The sequence below is a fragment of the Delphinus delphis genome, chromosome 17 (genome assembly GCF_949987515.2).
Source record: "Delphinus delphis chromosome 17, mDelDel1.2, whole genome shotgun sequence".
NCBI lineage: Eukaryota > Metazoa > Chordata > Mammalia > Artiodactyla > Delphinidae > Delphinus > Delphinus delphis.
The window spans coordinates 1,268,821-1,287,280 of record NC_082699.1 but is presented as its reverse complement, the minus strand read 5'-3'; the positions used below and the strand labels follow the sequence as shown (position 1 = coordinate 1,287,280).

General features: G+C 53.0%; 1 long non-coding RNA gene across 2 annotated transcripts in view; it reads right to left on the bottom strand.

The window, feature by feature from the left end:
• Positions 1 to 18,460, bottom strand: part of LOC132440429 (uncharacterized) — a 100,431-nt gene that overhangs the window by 30,408 nt on the left and 51,563 nt on the right. The window lies entirely within an intron of this gene.

Genomic DNA, 18,460 nt, shown 5'->3' with positions numbered 1-18,460 from the left:
AGGGAGCAGTAACATCAGTTTTTACATAAACTTTCTCAAAGAATAGAGAACAGAGACTAGCGGTCAACTCATCTTATGAGACCAGCATAAATCTCATACCAAAACCCGACAAATGTGTTGCCATTTTCAGACCAATCTCTCCCATGGACAGACACAAAGATTTTAAACAATATATTAGCGAGTAAGTCCAGTATTATAAAAAGCATAATTCCTGTGTTTCCTTTAAAAATGCCTTTTTTTCTCTGCAATGTCAAGTTTAGATTTCTTGTTACATTCATGAGCCACTGAGGGATTAGAGAATTGCTTCCTTGGTCAGAGGAAGCAGACTATTGAGACCATCAGTGAGATCCCTAGGCCTAGTTTTCTGATGCATTTAAAATATTACAGTCTCCACCTTCTCTCTTTCAGTTTCCCCCGGAAACCCCACAGTATATCACTGATTAGAGGCACAGGTTGACGGAGATCTCGTCTTGGCCACACACCGGTCAGTTCGCACAACGAGCTGGACCTGCAGGGAGGTTAGAACTGTCCCCCAGGGAGTGAATCCAGGACACCGGCCTCCACTTTCGACGAATAAACTCCTGACGCTCTTTCAGTTTCCTTTCTTCATGGACAGTGCAATCTGTGGAAAGTGAATTGTTTTCCACGTCCATGTCAAATTTCTCAGTGTATGCAAATTCCAATTCGAGTCTCTGTTCTGTCCGCTCTGTCTTGACAAAGCCCCCAGGCGCCTGTCTGTCTCCTTGGGCTGCGGCCAGCTCCACCCCAACCAGCTGGGCCCCCGACCACCCAGAGCACGTGCCTGCAGAGACCTCGAAGCTGACGAGTCCAAAACCAGAGCCCGTCCCCTTCCGCTCTGCTCACAGCCCCTGCTTTTCAGCTGGAGCAACCCCCCTCCTCCGAGGCCAAAACCGAGCAGCCTTCACCCTTCTGTTACCAGGAATGAAGGAGCACGTGGTTTAGATGTATTCAAACAGCTGGGCGATCACTGAAGCTTTGATTCCATTTTAATTTCATTCTCCTAATGTGTTTGAGATGTTATGAAAGTACTACATAAGTAAGAGATGACTTCAAATTCAGTCTACAGTCTTAGAGGTCGGTGGTCCCGTGGTGAACTCGCTTCGCAGCTCATAAAATGACTTCTGTGTAAAAGTTATGCTTCCAAGTTTTTTCATTTTCACTTTGGGAAGTACTATTTAGGTTGTCCCCATACCTTGGCTATTGTGAATAATGCTGCAGGGAACACAAAGATACAGACGTCTCTCTGAGACAGTGTTTTCATGTCCTTCGGATGAATACCCGGGGTGGAGTTGCTGGACGGTATGGTAGCTCTAGCTGTAACTTTTTGGGGCACCTCTACACTGTTTTCCACAGCGGCTGCACTGGTTTACATTCCCACCAACAGTGCACAGGGCCACAGCCTCACCTACACTTGTTGTTTGTTGTCTTTTTGATGACAGCCATTCTGACAGGCGTGAGGTGGTGTCTCAGTGTGGTTTTGACCGCATTTCCCTGATGATTAATGTTGAGCATCTTGTTATGTGCCTGTTGGCCATCTGTATGTCTTCTTTGGGAGTCTATTCTGGTTCTCTGGGTTTGAAGTTTAAAGACTATGAAATCTAGGTAGAATCAACAAGTGAGTATCAATATTTAAGGATCAGATGTCAGCGTTTTCCCTTTCTTCAGTGTTTGAACACTGCTGACTGTTGCAGATACCAAATCCCTCCTGGGTGGGTGGGAGGGCACAGGGGAAGGTGCTGACACGTGGTACCTGCAAGGCCTTTGGGGAACGGAGAAGGGGAAAGTCTCAACCTGCCTGAAAAGGGGAGGGAAGCCTACTTCGGGAAAATGAAAGGCCTTCTATAGCAGACCGGAACACGAGGCAGAACGCACAAGCTTCGGGTGCCCAAGCAGGGGGCATCTCGGGGTGACGACAGCCCGACGTCCAACACAAAATCAAATCGCTTATTATCCTTTAAAAGCACGAGAACGACTTATGCTCAATTCCACCTAAACGCTTTAGAAAATAATTCTCAGCTATTTTACTATCGCTGGGCGGGAAGAGCCATTGAGCAGATCCCGACAGGGTGGTGATTCCCTGGAGGAAGGTGCCCATGTGGCCGGGAGGCCCTGGGCCCCGTCACCGGCCCGTCTGCCCCAGACCTTCCTGATGCTTCTCAGAGCCCAGCGGCGGCAGGCCAGCCCTGCCCGAGGATGCTCGCTTCACTCACCCAGGAAGTGGACTCTCACTGGATTTTGCAGCTCAGTGTGGGCTGCTGTCTTCCGACCTCTGTTGCACTTAGTCATTCACGCTGCTCTTTAAATTATATGAATTTAGTCACTTGGCTGTGTTCCAGCCTGGGAACCCTGTGTCAGGGAATTGTTTCAAAGCCTGTGTTAGGACAGGGGCCATGGCCTGCAGGCATGTTTGGCGGTTGGTTCAGGCCCTTTCTTGCTGGGTTAGGAGGTGAATTACCGGGAGGGTTGGGGGGAGGGGCAGGTGCACTGACAGCTTCTCTCCAAGGACGCCTCCGGGTGACAGGTGGGGCGGCCAGCGCCCGGCCGGCGAACTCTGGGGGACTGGCCCCGGGCCCGTGGAAGGAAGGCGCCAGCGACAAACACCACGCCGTGTCCACGGGGCCCGGACGGCCAGGGTGGTGCTCTGGAGGGATTTCTCTCCTGAACGGCAGGATGCGAACAATCAATAGGTTAGCAAATTGTTAGGAATTCGCTCCAAGTCCAAAAATCTGAAAAATACCGCAAGCGATGCCAGAATTCCTCTGTCATTAGTGGAATCTTGCGTCCCCTGGAGCAGCACAGCTTCAGGCTTGTTAGGAAGGGATCGCCTGCTTCTTGCAGTTTTAAATTACGTTTGCAAAATGCTTCCAACTGCAAAATCAAGAGACGAGTCCCCCAAACTCGACTTTGTCCAGGGTCCCTGAGCGTCTATGGAACATCGTGCGTGAGTTTAATTCAGAACAGCCGACAGCTGGTGTAGGGGCTGGGTCTCCAGCCGGCAGGGCCTCACGTGAGCAGCAGGAATGCCCCCTCCACGCCGCCACCCTGGAGAGCCCGCCCCCCGCCAGCGTTTGATGACACTCAGCTGACGGGTGCGAGGACGGGGCTGGGAGGTCCCCAAGGGCCCACAAGCCCGGTTGGAGCCCTGGATTCTGGGACTGTCTCCCATCTGCCCAGAGCTGGCTTTGGGCCTCCTGGACCCACTGCCCCAGCAGGTCAGGAGGCCGGGAAGTGTCGGCCCTCAAAGTTCTGGGCCAGGGTCCTCCCTTGAAGTTTACCAATCAGGTTCTTCACTGAAGTAGCACAAACCACCCTCGAGTGCCCTCCATGACTGGCTATAGTCATTTTCCAGAACATTTCCACAGATAAAGGGAACACTTAAGGGGCATGAGAGAGGAGATTCAAATCATCACTCCTTGACCTTCCTGAGGAAAACAAAGGACAGCTTAAGTTTATCGTTTAAACTTACTTACTGTGTGAGAGAACCTTGTTTTCTTTTATTGCTTTTCTTAGCTATGTCTTGGTAAGAACTAGCCTATTAGACCTCTGGGCATAATTTATGTGACGTGGTGAGAAATTAACCTGACTTTATGCATATTTGAAGAATATGACTGTAAAACTTGCTTGAAGTTGACTTAGTCATTATAAGTGTCATTAATAGACAATGTATATATTCGTTTCCTTTCTAACCTCCACTTTACCAAGGCGCTCAGCAAGTACTTCTGAGTAAACGGCCTTACGTTACATCCACATCTGACGTGGACGCGTGGCTATGCCTCTTCGCAGACCCCCTTCCCACCTGGATGACTGTCCCTGAGAAGGTCTCCAGTGGAATCCAGCTTTCCTATCTGAACGGTGCGAACACTGTTCATTGTGTGTAAATGGAAGTATATCTTTAGGAAATACATTCCCTGAATCAAGTTCCTACAGGAAGAATGGTTTTCAAAAAAATATCTATCTCATTCTTCTCTTGAATTCCTTATTCAGTAACGAGGAAATAAAAGGAAATAGATTCAAAAAGAAAAGAACAAATCAGGAAAAGACAGAAATTTGAAAGGGAAGAAAAAAGCTGAATGAGAGGTTATATTAATCCAGTTAGCCATTCAACAAAGATTACATGTCTGATAGTTAAAGAGTTCTGGGGATGTAGGAATGAGTCAATCATAATTTCTGCCTTCGGAAAGTTTATAATCTAAGTGAGGAAATAAGCGAATAAGCAACTGACACGACGGGGATGACGGCTGTGGCACCGGCCCTGGGGGAGCCGGCCACGTCGGCGGGGCTCAGAGACCACGGTGGGCTCGGCGTCGGGAGAGCCCTGAGAAGGGGCACCTCCCCAGCCTGGAGGGTCAGGGAAGGCTTCTCTGGAGAGGTCATGCCTAACTCAGCTTGTAAGGCGAGTTACAATCAGCCAGGAGGGAGCTGACAACAGTAAGGTAAAGACTTGGAAGCAATGTTGACACATAACCCACAAACGATTGTATCCAGAATATATAAAAAGCTCTCGAAACTCAATGTTAAAGCAAACAGTCCAAGTTGTTTGGGTGAGAGACGTGAACAAACATTCCACTGAAGACCACCTACAGATGGTAGATCAGCCCATCCCTAGCCCTCAGGGAAACACACATTAAAACCGTAGTGAGAGGTCACCTACCAGAGTGGCTAAAATAAAAACCAGTGACAGCCCCAAGCCCCAGGGAGGGCGCTCCCCTCACACGTTGCTACTGGAACGTGAGGGTGTGCAGCCACTCGGGGCACAGCGTGTCGGCTTCTTATAAAACTGGACCTTCAGCTATCATACAACCCACGTGCACAAGGCATTTATCTATTCCGTTTTTATAGCCCTGAAAAATGTGGGGCACATGGCTGTTTCCCAGGCTGAGCCAGAAGTGGGGAGTGCAGGAGGCTGTGGGTGTCATGCGGGCTCTGTGAGAGCCACAGGAGGGGTCGTGTGGGTCCATGACGGCGGTGGGCAGGTAGGAGTGGGGCTGAGAAGCCGCACAAGCGATAGGATGGGACGGAGCCTAGCGCACACACACCAGGAACACGGGTGAAGCTGGGAAGTGGGAGTAAGATGGGTGACTGCATCCACGTCACTCTCTCCTGCTTGGGATAAGAGACTATAGTTCCCAAAATGGTACCACTGGGGAAAAACAAATGTGTGGAAAGGATCTCTCTGTACTGTTTCTTGCAGCCAGATTTGAATCTATAATTATCGCTATAAAAAATCCAATTAAAGTAAAAACATGTTAGTTACTGTAACTAATAAAACAAGATTTATAGACAGCATGTGTAAAACCTTGAGGGGGTTATTCCAGAGGGGGAGGGACCATGGAGAGGGAAGTGTGCAGCATCTGAGGGGAAGCGGTTGCCTTTTGCTGGGTGACCCTGGGTAACAGCAATTAAAAGCTCAGTTGTGGGGAGTGGCGGGGACTGTCCTCAGGGGTCTCACTTTTCTGCATCAGAACTGGCTCAGGCTCCCCAGCGCCATCTGGCCTAGTAGAGACAGAGAGAGCGGTCCCTATCCGAGCTCAGTTTTGCCCCAAGTTACTAAGGGCCTTTCTGGGAGGTGGCTGTGTATTGCTTTTCAGAGAAACACCCAGGCCTAAGAGTTCTCAGGCTTCAGGAACATTGTCAAGGGTCCTAATGTGAACCATGTGATGTTCTAAAGACCAGACGAGGATGCTGGTTGGTAGACAGACCACGAAGGCCTTCGTCAAGGGACAAGGTCAAGAGGAGGAAATTTTGAGTCTCTTGCTCTGAAACCTCCCACTTTTAGTCGCGTAGTTAAAGCAGATCGCTGAGAAACAGACCTCGCGGAGAGCGGATGTGATGCGTGCCTAGGAAAACATGCATTTCTCTACATACACGGATTCTCTTGGAAACTGAAGAAGAACACACGAATAAATCTGAATTTAACCAGACGTAGATATTTTCTAACATCTTATAGGTGATACTAAGGAAATATTTCAAGCCAAACCAAAAAGAAACATCACTGGGCAAATGAGGGTATTTCCTTCCGACCGCCATTTTCCTTTTCCTGTCATTAGTCATTGTTCACAAAGACAATTTCAAAACTCCCCAAAACTTTCTTTTTGTAATATGCTTGCTTTACACAAATTTGAAGGTGTCTCATTCAGCACATTTTATCATCATAATTTGCACAAATCTACAATGTCTGCACAGAACGGAACTGCAGTCTGGTGAAATGGTTCTTCAGTTTGGGGCCTGACTGTCAAACGTCCCTCCTCAGTGGCTTATCTATTGTACCCAGTTTCTACCAGTGCATTCCCACTGACGTATGCAATGGAAAGTCATTTATTATAACTTGGAATCTCCATTATTGAGGAAAATGGCAATGTTTCAGCAGAGTTCTCATTCAACTCGATGGCCAAGTGTTCATTTCCAGCCGTTCTGAGGCTTTATTTTCCCAGCCAAGGAGGACAGCACACGGGGGGCTGAAAGGGGCTGACAACTGCCCTGTGCAGACCTCCTGCCTTTACCTCTGGCCTTTACTCCCGTCCACCCGCCTCTGGGTGGGACGCTGTCCCAGGACAGAGCAGAAAGGGAGGGTCTCTTCCTGCCAGGCCCCTGAAGCCCCTCCCCAGGCCTGAGCCTGCTGGACCCAACTTCCTTCAATGAGAGACATTATGCCTTTTTTCTTTGCGTCTGTCCACCATCACCCCAAAATTCCTAGCACTGGGATTTGACATAAAAGTCTGCACTCAGAGTCTTACAACTTATGCAATTAATTTAGCATACGTTTAACTGAGTCTCTTAGGAAACTATCCCAGTGTTATTGCATTTTAAGTTGTAATTACAGCTATTAAATGAATGTCTCTGAAGGATTTCCTTGATCCAGTGGTCACATGACAGTTTGAGGGTCAGAGAGCCCTCGTCCGCGGCTCTGATGCCCTCGGGGCTCACGGGGACCCGCTGAGTCCTGGTGAGGTGTCAGTGTTCTTCTGAACAGTTCATCGGAGGAGAAATCCACCTGCACTGTTTCAGGATCCAGGGACTTACACTCTACTCCATTTCTCTACACTGAGAGGCACTCGTTTGCTTTCAACTTTGAACAAAAATAAAGTGGTGGGAATGAAATCGAGTGAGAAGTAATATTTCTGAACAAAAAAAGCTAATGAAATACTTGCCCTGAGTCCTCTGAGATAGGTAGGTTTATTTTTTTTCTTGGGATTTTAAACAATTCCTCCCTGTTCTTTCCCAATGGGGCCCCGCGCTGCCCATCAGACTGCTGTGAACCTTCTCCCTTTACGGCCTCTGACACCTGTTCCAAGATGCTGTCCAGTCCTGCTTAGCACAGCACTTCTTTTCAAATCCAAAGTAACAAATAAAACTATTTAAAGAAAGTGTCATCTCAAGTCCTTTTTAATTCTTTTTTATATATATAAAAAAGGAGACAGAGAGAGAGAGGAAGAAAGGGAGAGAGAGAAAGAGAGAGAGACATAAATCTCTGAAAAGTAGCTTTCCTCCAGATGTTGGAAACCCAGATGTTCAAGTCCTTTTTAATTCTTTTTTATATATATAAAAACGGAGACAGAGAGAGAGGGGGGAAGAAAGGGAGAGAGAGAAAGAGGGAGAGACATAAATCTCTGAAAAGTAGCTTTCCTCCAGATGTTGGAAACCCAGGATGTGACGATGAGAGACAGAGCTCGCACACTCTCCAGAAGCCTTCCCTTCTTGCCCACTGTGTCCTCCGCACTCCTCTTTTCTGCCTTCGAGACCTTATGCTTCGCCTTCTAATTATTTTTGTATCTATTACAATTTGGGCAACATCTGCATTTACAACTGGCTTGGGAGTCTTGGCTGACCTGGATATAAAACCTCATCTCTATGAGAACGATTATCATGATGTTACGGCAGCGAGAGCATGATGAGAAGTCCTAGGAAATGAAAAAGGGAAGAATCATGAAATCCTGAAAAGAAATGTTCAAGTCTAGCATTTTTCTCTGTGTCATTCATACAGATTGATTCACCAAAATCGAGTTGTTTTCATCAGCTGATTTCTTTTGATCTCGGGACGATTTATCTGACATCTTTAAACATGGAACAAGGGAGTGGGGTGTGTAGAGCCCAGAGGGGCCGGAGTGTTGGGTTTCTCTTGAGTTAACAGGAAAATAACCCCGATGGCAAATGACTTCAGCTGAATTCGAGCTAATAGCACAGAGACGCAAATTGCTTCTGGAAGAACCGGGGTAAAACGCTTACTAAATAGTTTTCTTCCATTTCGGCTAGTAAGAGCCCCGTGCAGAACAGAAAACACAGTCGAGAGTGAGAAAGTACAAACACAGAGAGCCAGCCAACAGGGCACATGGCCCTGGACATGCGCTGATGTTTGCAGAAGGGCGTGAGGTGCTGGAGGCCCTCAGGTTTGCATCAGAGACGCCCTCGGCCTCCAGCCAGCAGCCTCTCCCAGGCCCCGCGTGCCCATCATGGCATCACTTCGAAAATAAGCAGAAGGAGAAAGAAAGAAAAATCTTGCCATTTACAGGTTTTAACCTTTAAGTGCTGAAGAGGAGGTGAAGTTGGTCACCCCACTGCTCCCCAGAGCCCCCAGAGTTCCCCACTGCTCCCCAGAGCTCCCCACTGCTCCCCAGAGCTCCCCAGAGTCCCCCAGAGCTACCCAGAACCCCCAGAGCTCCCCACTGCTCCCAAGAGCCCCCCAGAGCTCCCCACTGCTCCCCACTGCTCCCCAGAGCCCCCAGAGCTCCCCACTGCTCCCCAGAGCTCCCCAGAGTCCCCCAGAGCTCCCCACTGCTCCCCAGAGCCCCCCAGAGCTCCCCACTGCTCCCCAGAGCTCCCCAGAGCTCCCCACTGCTCCCTAGAGCTCCCCACTGCTCCCCACTGCTCTCCAGAGCTCCCCACTGCTCCTCAGAGCTCCCCAGAGCTCCCCACTGCTCCCTAGAGCTCCCCACTGCTCCCCACTGCTCTCCAGAGCTCCCCAGGCACCAGGCACCACAGGCAGCAGCTGTTTCCTGGCTTTGGTGGAGTCACATCCAGCGAGGGATGGGTCAAAATCAGCCCTCGGGAATTTGACTGCGTCCCCTGGATTGGAGAGAATCCCCCTGGGAACATCTACAGACGCCCTAGGTGCTGAAGGTCCGAGTCTCTGTCTTGCACTTTTCCACAGTAGACATTAAACCAAGCTCGAAGCTTCAAAGGAAGGCTATTCAATGTTTCTCAGCTGCACCTGAGGGAGTCTCCCCCTGCCTCCTAGGTGGACGTCGGGCACCTATGGGGTGGGCATAAGGGGGGCCCAGTGGAGGCTGCCCAGTGGTCTGGAGAGAAGTGATGACTGCGTGGCCAGGAGCAGCAGGAAGGCCTGTGGGAGACGTGGGTGCCCCCCTTCTGCCCTCCTCCCAGATAGGCTCTAGTCTCAGGTGTCCGTCTGTCCTCCGAGGGGGTCAGCAGGGACCTCGTCTCAGGTCAGCCCTGATTTTCTCAGGTTCGTCCCTTCTGGCCTTTGGGGCAGGTAATGCTTCAAGGGGGTTGTCCTGCGTCTCAGCGGGGTCAGCAGCGTCCTCAGCCTCTGTGCTCTGGCGCCAGCCCTCACCAGCTGCGACAACCCCAGACATGCCTGCGGCGGAATCACCCCGGTCCAAGCCGGCAAGCACAGGGTCCTCTTCTGAGGTCACCATCCCCCGGGCTCGTCACTCAAGCTGACACAATGCCCTGGGGACAAATGCCCCCCCACACCAGTCCCTCTAAAATGAGGGAAAAGGCTGCAGCCTCGTTGGCAGCAGGACTCAGAGCCAGCCAGATCTGCTGGTCCTGGGCAGACGCTGAGGACAGCAGGGCGTGCAGAACAAGAAGACGATAGCTACGTCCTGGAGAACTCACGCTGAAGCCGGTTTCCGGAGGGGCATCCTGACCCCGGCTGGTCACGTCGTCTGAAATGATCCTGCACGTGGATCCAAGGAGAGGCCTGCCGTCCACGGGTCTGCGTGACTGGACGGCTGTTTAAGGGCAGAATTCTCCAAAGTTCCGATCGCCATGCAGCCTCCACCTGAGCAGGTGTGTAACAGGCAGTCCGTCCCTGCCCATCCCTACCTGCACGGCTTTGCCCCTGCCGGCAGCTGCATCCCTGACAACCATCCTCACCACCAGCATTCGTCCAGAGTCTGTCCTCTTCCTACAACCTTCACTGCTTCCGCTCTGCTCCAAGCCTGCACGGGCTGTCTTGGCACCGGCCATGGGCCTCATGACCGATCTCCCCCCACCCACACCCACTCCCCTCCGTGCTCTCAGGAGTGGCTTGAGCCATCCTGTGGACAGAGTGTCACTGGCTGGCTGGTCCGAACAGCCCTGGTCTCCAACCTGCTCTTCTCCCCGTGATTTATTCTGCTTCGTAGCAGGTGTCACTACCTAACACACTCTGTGTTTCCTCATTCGCCGTGATCGCTGCCCACCACCCACCAGGGCGACCCCTCTGGAGGGCAAAGTTGTGTTTGTCCTGCTCACAATGACTCCAGAACCCAGAACGGCGCCTGCACTTAGGAGCCACATTCCACGGATGGAGGAAGGAAGGAAGGAACGTGTGCTCAGCACTGTGTTAACTGAACTTGTTATCATGCTTCCGTGGGGAAAGAACCAGTCCTGCACTTGACACACACCTAGAAATTCTGGGGAAGGGGAGCGTCGCCTGGGTGAGGTCCAGAAAACTAACCAGCTGCAGGAATCCACGTAAACCCCCCGCCCCCCGGGCCTCCAGCTTCAGGTTCCCACGTGAGGACCTTGGAAGCCATGGCTCCATCCTCAGTACAAGTGACAACCCGAACAGACTGAAGGATGGCAAGTACTCGTGGATCCCTCGCGGGGACACGGCATCGGCGCGAGTCCAGGCCAGCGTGGTGGTCATTCTTTCCCGGAGCAGAGCACAGGAGCAGACACTGCCGTGGATCCAGAGTAGGACCTGGATCGCAAGGAAAGGACAGCCGGGGCCCCACGTGGGCGAGTCTGAGAGTTAACGCTCCAGGGGGCCCCAGCCCCAGGCCTCATGATGTGGTGGAATCCTGGCCGGGTTCCCACGGTAAAAAGCAGAGAAAAGTCCCCTGGGCTTCTGGAAGGGGGAGGCGAAAGCTCTCTGAAAAACACCAGAGCACCCTGTTCTTCTCAACAAGGCCTGGCCTCAAGGAAAACTAGTTAACCAGAGTCTAACCAGCTGGGGTTTATCAGAGACCAACTGCCCCGGGGGAAGGGAAAGACCCAAATCCAGCCAGCTCCAGCCAGCCTGACCCCAAGGGGCTGGGGAAATAAAGCCAGATTAGGAAGGAAGAAATAAGACCACCTTGTTCACAGTTGACATGATCAACTATGTGGAAAATCCAAACAAACAAAAAAACGGCATAAACTTAAAAACCATGAATATTTATAGCTTCACGTACATGTGTCTCCTCCCAACGCAGGCTCTACGCGCTCACACGAAGGCCAATCAGCTGGACTTTCCTCTCTGTCCTTCCTCAACGTACCCATCTCTAGGATACAAATGCCAGCTCTAAGATGTAAAAGAAAGGGCTGTCTTGGGCACTCTGCAAGTATTTGGGAATAAACTACTCCCACATAGACTCTGTGGCATAGAAAGAAATTTGACCCGATTCCTTGAAGAGTATAACATCATAAAACCTATCCAAATGTCTAGAAACTGCAGACAGAACCTTGAATCCAAGACCTCGGTCCAAGGTCTCAGACTGACGCCGCTGGTGTCCAAAACCGTCACATGAGGTAAAGAATGATGTTTCTGTTCCTGTCACCTCTTGTCCATGTTCTATTTATTTTCCAGTTCTCCTCCCCCGCATGTGTATACACCAAGCATCACTCGTTCGAATTACCCTTTGTTATTCCTAAATACTGGCAAAAACAGATGAACAAGAAGATGGTAGAAACAGAGTTAAGAGATGCTAAGTGCCTCAACTGCATTGAAATTCTGGGAGTAAAGCCACATTTTAGGAAGTTTGGCATCAAGTCATCAGGTTAGAGATACAATGATGACGGGATACAGAAGCCTCAGAGAAGGATGCCACATAATGGGAAGCTGCTACGTCGCCTGGACCAGGGTTCCTTTAAAGAAGCACATGGTGATCTTCTCTTAAGTGTAAAGGAAGCTAGGAGATGAGAAAAAGGCGTGTCTGCAGCCCTCAAGGGACAGAATTAACCCCCCACCCCCGAGTCCCCAGGTTACAAATCTGAGTGTCACTAGTTCATACCATTTCCAGCACAAACAGCTGGGGGCAGGTGCAGGGCAGCTGTGAATTAGGGCTGCCGCTCCCCGAGGGGCTGAGTCTTCAGGAAGCAGGCCCTTCTCAGCCCTCTCTCCCCAAGAAATCCGAAGAGTTTTACCCACTTCATTTTGCTTATTTGATTCACACCCTCAAGGGACCGTAGAATTTCAGGATTTTCAGATGAGGAATCAAAACGATAATTTTTCAAAAGATTCAGATAATTAATCCCAGATCCAAGTTCTAATATTTCTGGTTATCAAGAAAACTCTGCTTCCCTTGAGGTCCGTCTCTTGTTCCGACTCCCCCTCACTTACCCCCGGAACCCCTCGTTATGTGTAAAGGAAAAGAGCAAGCCAGTAGTAGAGGTACAAATACATTTGCATTTTTTCAACGTCATGCTATAAATCACAGTCAATGGCATTCTTTGATGCCGCATACCTTTAAGAAGACAGTGATTGGATGATATTATGTAAAAATACATTTTCAAACCCGATCTTGGATGGCAAGTCAGTGGGACCCAGTACAAACGCACAGGAGGTCGCAGCCACGTTGCTGGTCTAGCCGCAAGGCTGGGCGCTGGCCAGGGCACTGCTCTGAGACCTGCCGGCACGCCGGTGACTCTGGAGAGGACGGGACATTTTCCCAGAATGGGCTTTGCTGGGGCCACTGCCCCCGCCCACCAGGGCCACGCTGCAGCCTCTGGAGCAGGCAAAATCAATGTCCTCCATGTCGCGCAGCCCCTTTCCGCCCACGTTTCCGTCCACATCACCCTCGCTGTCTTGCGGTAAATGCCTGTCCCTGCCTGACCCACATCCTCCCAGCCACCTGGAGCGGCCAGGGGCCAGTAAGCCTTCAGAGCAAGGTGTCAGGACATCGTACCGAACCCCTGCGTAACCCAGCATCTCCTCCGGCAGCAGCGGGCTCAGGGGAGGAAGCGGGGATGTCGCCCTGCGGGGGATTATCCTGCCGGGGGCCCTTCAGCGTGGCCTTGTCACTCTGCAGGCAGGTGCCCTGGGTCGGGGGGCTTTTCTCTGTCCTGCGGGGACAGTCACGTGCATTCGGTGCCACGAGGGGAGGGGTGACAGGACACAGCCTGTCGGTTCCCCCATCTCAGGCGACAGAAGCCCAGTAGTCCTGCAGGTACACACGCCCGCGCGAGATGACACGTCTGCACAGCGTCTCCCCGCCTTTCCTCACGGATCCTCCACTAGGTCACCTTCCTCTGTCAAGGTGTCTTTCATGTGCATCGCTACACAAAATACATTTAAGACTTTAAGGTAAAATCATGGAACGGCACTGCTACATACACTCGTTTATTAGGAAAGCTCACCGTGGGCAGCCGGAGAAGTCTAGGGGCGTTTAGGTCCCTGCTCAGTGCTCTCCACCGGATCTCACGGGTCTTTTTAAATCAAATTCTGGCTCTTCCAGACCCTTTATTTTGAACATTTCTGGCATCAAGTTTGGCCCGGGAAGTCACTGTGTCATAACTGCGGAGAGTCTAACAGAGACCCCCTGCGGTCAGGGATGACCAGGTGGCCGCTGCCGGGTCCACGTCCTGCAACTGCACGGGCCGCCACCTCCCAGCTGTGCGACAAGGTGCAGCTTTTCCTGTGCCCCGTAGCCAGGTGTGGTGGGAAGGAAGCTTGCCCGCTCCAGTCCGGAGCTCACGGACACGTGTGAACGTGGGGCTTGGCTCCCAGGCACAGCCACACCTGGCTCCCTCCACTTCGGCTTGAGCCGCGCTCCAGATGGACCCGCGCGGTGTCCCTGCGGAATACGGCTCAGCCAGCTGTCGTCCTGGAGCCGCCCCCCTGTGCCTGCGTGAGTCACCACCCACCACCGGCGTGAAAACGCGGTCTCAACGCTCGACGCGGGCGGTCAGAAAATCCTTAAACTCATCGATCAGTAACGCGGATCCACATTTTATAAGCTGGTCTAGAAGGCTCCTCTCTCCGGGTTGCCCCCGGAGCACCGAGAAGGCGGAAATCTCGGACAGGCCCCCGGGGGTGGGAGGGGCCGTCAGGGTGAGCTGAGGTCCGTGCCCCTTCCATCCGGGCCTTTGGGAGCAAACCCGGTATATTTTCAAATTTTTACTAAGTTTTTTCCCGAAGAGCTAACACTCCTTATAATTAAGCTTCTGGAAAATGTATGAAAATCAAAAGTCGGATATTTTCCCCCACAAGGATCATTACTTAATGCAGTTCTTTCTAATTAAAAATTTGTGTTTCTTACGGTTGGAGATGGAGTCGGCAGCAGGAACAAAGGGAACGTTGGCAGGTGCCAGTCCCCCACCTCACCCGGGGCTGAGCCCACGGCCCACAGGACCCCGACGTGACTCTGCGACCAGACGTGGCAAACCCGGAAGGCCGTCCCTCCTCTGCCACCCGCGGTGGCCACGCCTCATCCCTCCTTCCTCCAGCCTCTTCCCCTCCACCCCGAAGTCTCCCTGAACATCCCCCCGTGCGCTGTCACGCTCGCTAAGACTGGGAAGCAAAGACGAATTGCCGAAAACCGCCTAGAAGACGCCGAAGGCAAGAAGCGGGGAGAGAGACGTGGACCCAGAACAGGAAACAAGACAGGAAAGGGCGGAAACCTTCAAAACACAAAGGAAGATTAATTCCGTCAAACCCCTTCCACAGGCTTCGGGACGAGGGGTCATAAGTGGAAAGATGCTTCAGAAACTACTGACGCGGCCGTGAGCAGGCGGGAACAAGGGAGAAGGAAGAGGCTCTGTAACACCTTCCGCGGCTTCAGGGACAGAAGCGGCACCGCCGCCGGCATCGCAGCCCAGAACGCACCTCGGGACTCCACACGGATTTTCTGCCTTTCTCCAACCTTCTCCGATATCCCACAAGCCTAGCTACGATCACCTGGAGAAAGTCACGCAGAGCCGCGCGGGTCCAAGCTGAACGCCAACTCCGCCTCACGCAGGAAAAGCAAAGAAAGAGGATGGAAGCTCCACCACCTCGCTGAGCTCACTCATCACCAGGATGGGTCCAAGGAGTAAATACAAGCCAGACACAGGGACAGAGCGCGTGGAAAGGACACCTGTGAAGAGGACGGGACCTTGAAGACTGCGTGGTGGAGGAGATGGCCTGTGTTCCGTCAAAATGCAAACTTGGATCTGCAGGCGGGCCCGAGACAGAGCTGGCCCAGCGCTGCCCCAGGAGATGGCTCTGGCCCTGCCTGCGCCCCGGCCAAGCCCTGCGGGCCACTCCTCCCTCTGGGCCACCCAGACCCGGCCTCTGTCCAGAGCTTCCCTGGAGTCCTGGTCCGGCTGCCATTTCTTTTTTAAAAAAATAAATTTATTTATTTATTTTTGGCTGCGTTGGGTCTTTGTTGCTGCGTGCAGGCTTTCTCCAGGTGCGGCAAGTGGGGGCCACTCTTCATCGCGGTGCGCAGGCCTCTCACTATCGCGGCCCCTCTTGTTGCGGAGCACAGGCTCCAGACGCGCAGGCTCAGTAGTTGTGGCTCACGGGCCTAGTTGCTCCGCGGCATGTGAGATCCTCCCAGACCAGGGCTCGAACCCGTGTCCCCTGCATTAGCAGGCAGATTCTCAACCACTGCACCACCAGGGAAGCCCCCCAGGTGCCATTTCTGACACCTCTGACTCCAGACGCTGCTGGCCACCCAAGTCCCCTCATTCTTCCTTGGAAAAGTGGCCTTCTTTGGGCTGCAGCATCCTTCAAACCCTTTGGTCAGTGAGGCCTGAAGCAGGAGCCCTCGCCCAGCACCATGGGGATAACACAGACTCAAGGCGTCTGGAAGACAGGACACACACCTCTGGCAGATGTGTGCACGCCCACATCCCTTCCTGCCGCTCCCCTTCTCCCGACCCCAGGACCAGCTCTCCCACCGTCCTCACCCTGTCTCCCCCTGCCCCCTGGGCAGTGCTGACGACGCTACAACAGGGATGCAGAGGGGCCTGGACCGCCCCCAGGGGCCACGTGCTGAAGTGGATGGAACTCGAGGCGGAGGAAAGAACACCAGCACCATCTCTGGGCCGGGGCTGGGCATCCGGAAAGGGTTTCTTTCCAGTAACACCAGCCCTTCCTCTGCCCCGACTGTAGTGCAGAGACGGAGTCAGCCCAGGACAGGGGAGCTCATGCAGGTCGCAAGCCTGAACAAATGCCGGGACTCGGGTGCAGACTAACTCTTGCCCCATAGTCAGGGCTGAGCAGGTCGTGGAAGGGCTCCAGGGGCGGAGCAGACAGCACCGCTGAGGGCCGTGTGCCCCGAACTCCTGCCCAGCCCCGCGCCCCCCAGGGCGAGGCAGGGCCTGCCCGATGGGGCCAGGCGGGGCCAGCCCCTCCCCAGAGTGAGCCTGGGGGCCTCAGCCACGTGCAGCCGCTCGGGTGGAAGGCAGACCGGAGTGCTCGCCCGAGCTCCAGCCCACGCGGGACGGTCCCGGCCCGCCCAGCGGCCAGCGCACCTGCGCGCAGTGCCCACCCCCGCCGCCGTCCAGGCCGCCCTTCCTATGCTCTTCTGGTGCCCCATCATTCTTTGGAACAACTTGATCCTCTGCGCTTCCCTTTGACACTTTGAAAATCACACAGAGAAGCCCTAAACTGTTAATTTAAAGTGAATATCGGTCCAGTGTCCCAAGCCCCTTCCTTTAAAAGCAGATCAATAACCTGGAAGAATGAGGTGCACTTTGGCCCCACTGGCCTTCACGTGCCGGGAAGGCACCTGCAGCCAGAATCACGAGGAAAGCCTGCAGGTCCCACACCCGCTGGGCCCGCCCACCTGCCACCCCCCCCACCCCCCGCCGCCTGCCCATCCCCCCTCCTGGGGTCCCACCACGTGCCCATCCCCCCCCCGCCCTCATTCCCCCGCCACCTGCTGTGAGTCCCTGAACCCTTCCTGAGGGCCGGCCCACCTGTTGCTCCTGACCCTTCTGTTCTCTGCTGTCCCACTGGGTCCCAGCCGGATTATTTCCGGGGCTGACTCATCCGCCCGGCTGTCTGGCAGCCATCCGCCCTGGCCGGGCTCCACTGGGGAGCGGCTTGCAGGCGTGGACTCAGCCGCCCGGCGCTGCAGGGCCTGACCCGCTGCTCTCACTGTGCCTCCGACCGGGCTCCCTGCGTCCAGAGCATCCGCCACCTGCTCGGAGCCCGGGCTCCCGGGTCAGCTGTTCCCGCATCTGCTCAGAATCCGCGCGTTCACGGTGGAATTCTCTCCCTCTGTCACGGCGTGGAATCCCTAACGCCAGGGCTGTGGCTCAGACCCAAGTTCACAGCCACGTGATATTTCGTGTTCTGTGAAAGTTAGATAAGATGTGGAGCTTTCAGAGATTCAGGGCGCAAGCCTGCCGGTGCGCATCCTCAGAGGGGCCTGGGCCTCCTGGGGTTGCTCAGGGCGCGCGGAGGACTGGCGGGGCTGACGGAGGAGGGGACCGGGTCTGACGCTTTGCGGAGAGAGGAAGGGACTAGATGTGGGGACAGGACAGATTTCCTTTTTATCTTACTTTTTCCAGTTTTACTGGGAAATCGTTGACGCGCATTGCTGTGTAAGTTTGAGGTGTACAACGTGATGACCTGACGTACGTAGATTGTGAAATGATCATCACGTAAGTTTACTGAACAGTCAGCATCTCATACAGACACAGAAAAGGAAGAAAAAGAAAAACTACATTTCTCCTTGTGATGAGAGCTCTTAGGATGTCCTCTCTTAGCAGCTTTCCTCTACACCGTAGGGCAGAGTGTAAACTATGGTCACGGCGCTGGGCATCACAGCCTTCGTCCTATTCTTCCTGCAACCGGACGTCTGTTCATTCCGACCACCTTCCTCCAATGTTACCCCTCTCCTCTCCCCTGCCTCTGCAGACTGCAAATCTCATCTCACTAGCAGTTCGGCGAGGTTTTTAATTTTTATTTTTTAGATTCTACATATAGTGATGTCACACAGTATTTGTCTTTCTCTCTGACTTATTTCACTTAGTTTCACACAATTCCCTCAAGGCCCATCCATGTTGTGACAAACAGCAATATTTCCTTTTGCCTCGTGGCGGGACAGCGTCCCGTTGTGTACGTGCTCTCCACACACCCTCTTTATCCACTCATCCACTGAGGGACACTTAGGCTGTTTGTATGTCTCGGCTATTGTAAACGGTGCTGCAGTGAACATCAGCGTGCGTATATATTTTCGACTTAGTGCTTTCCTTTCCTTTGGATAAATACCCCAAAGTGGGGCTGCTGGCTCCTAAG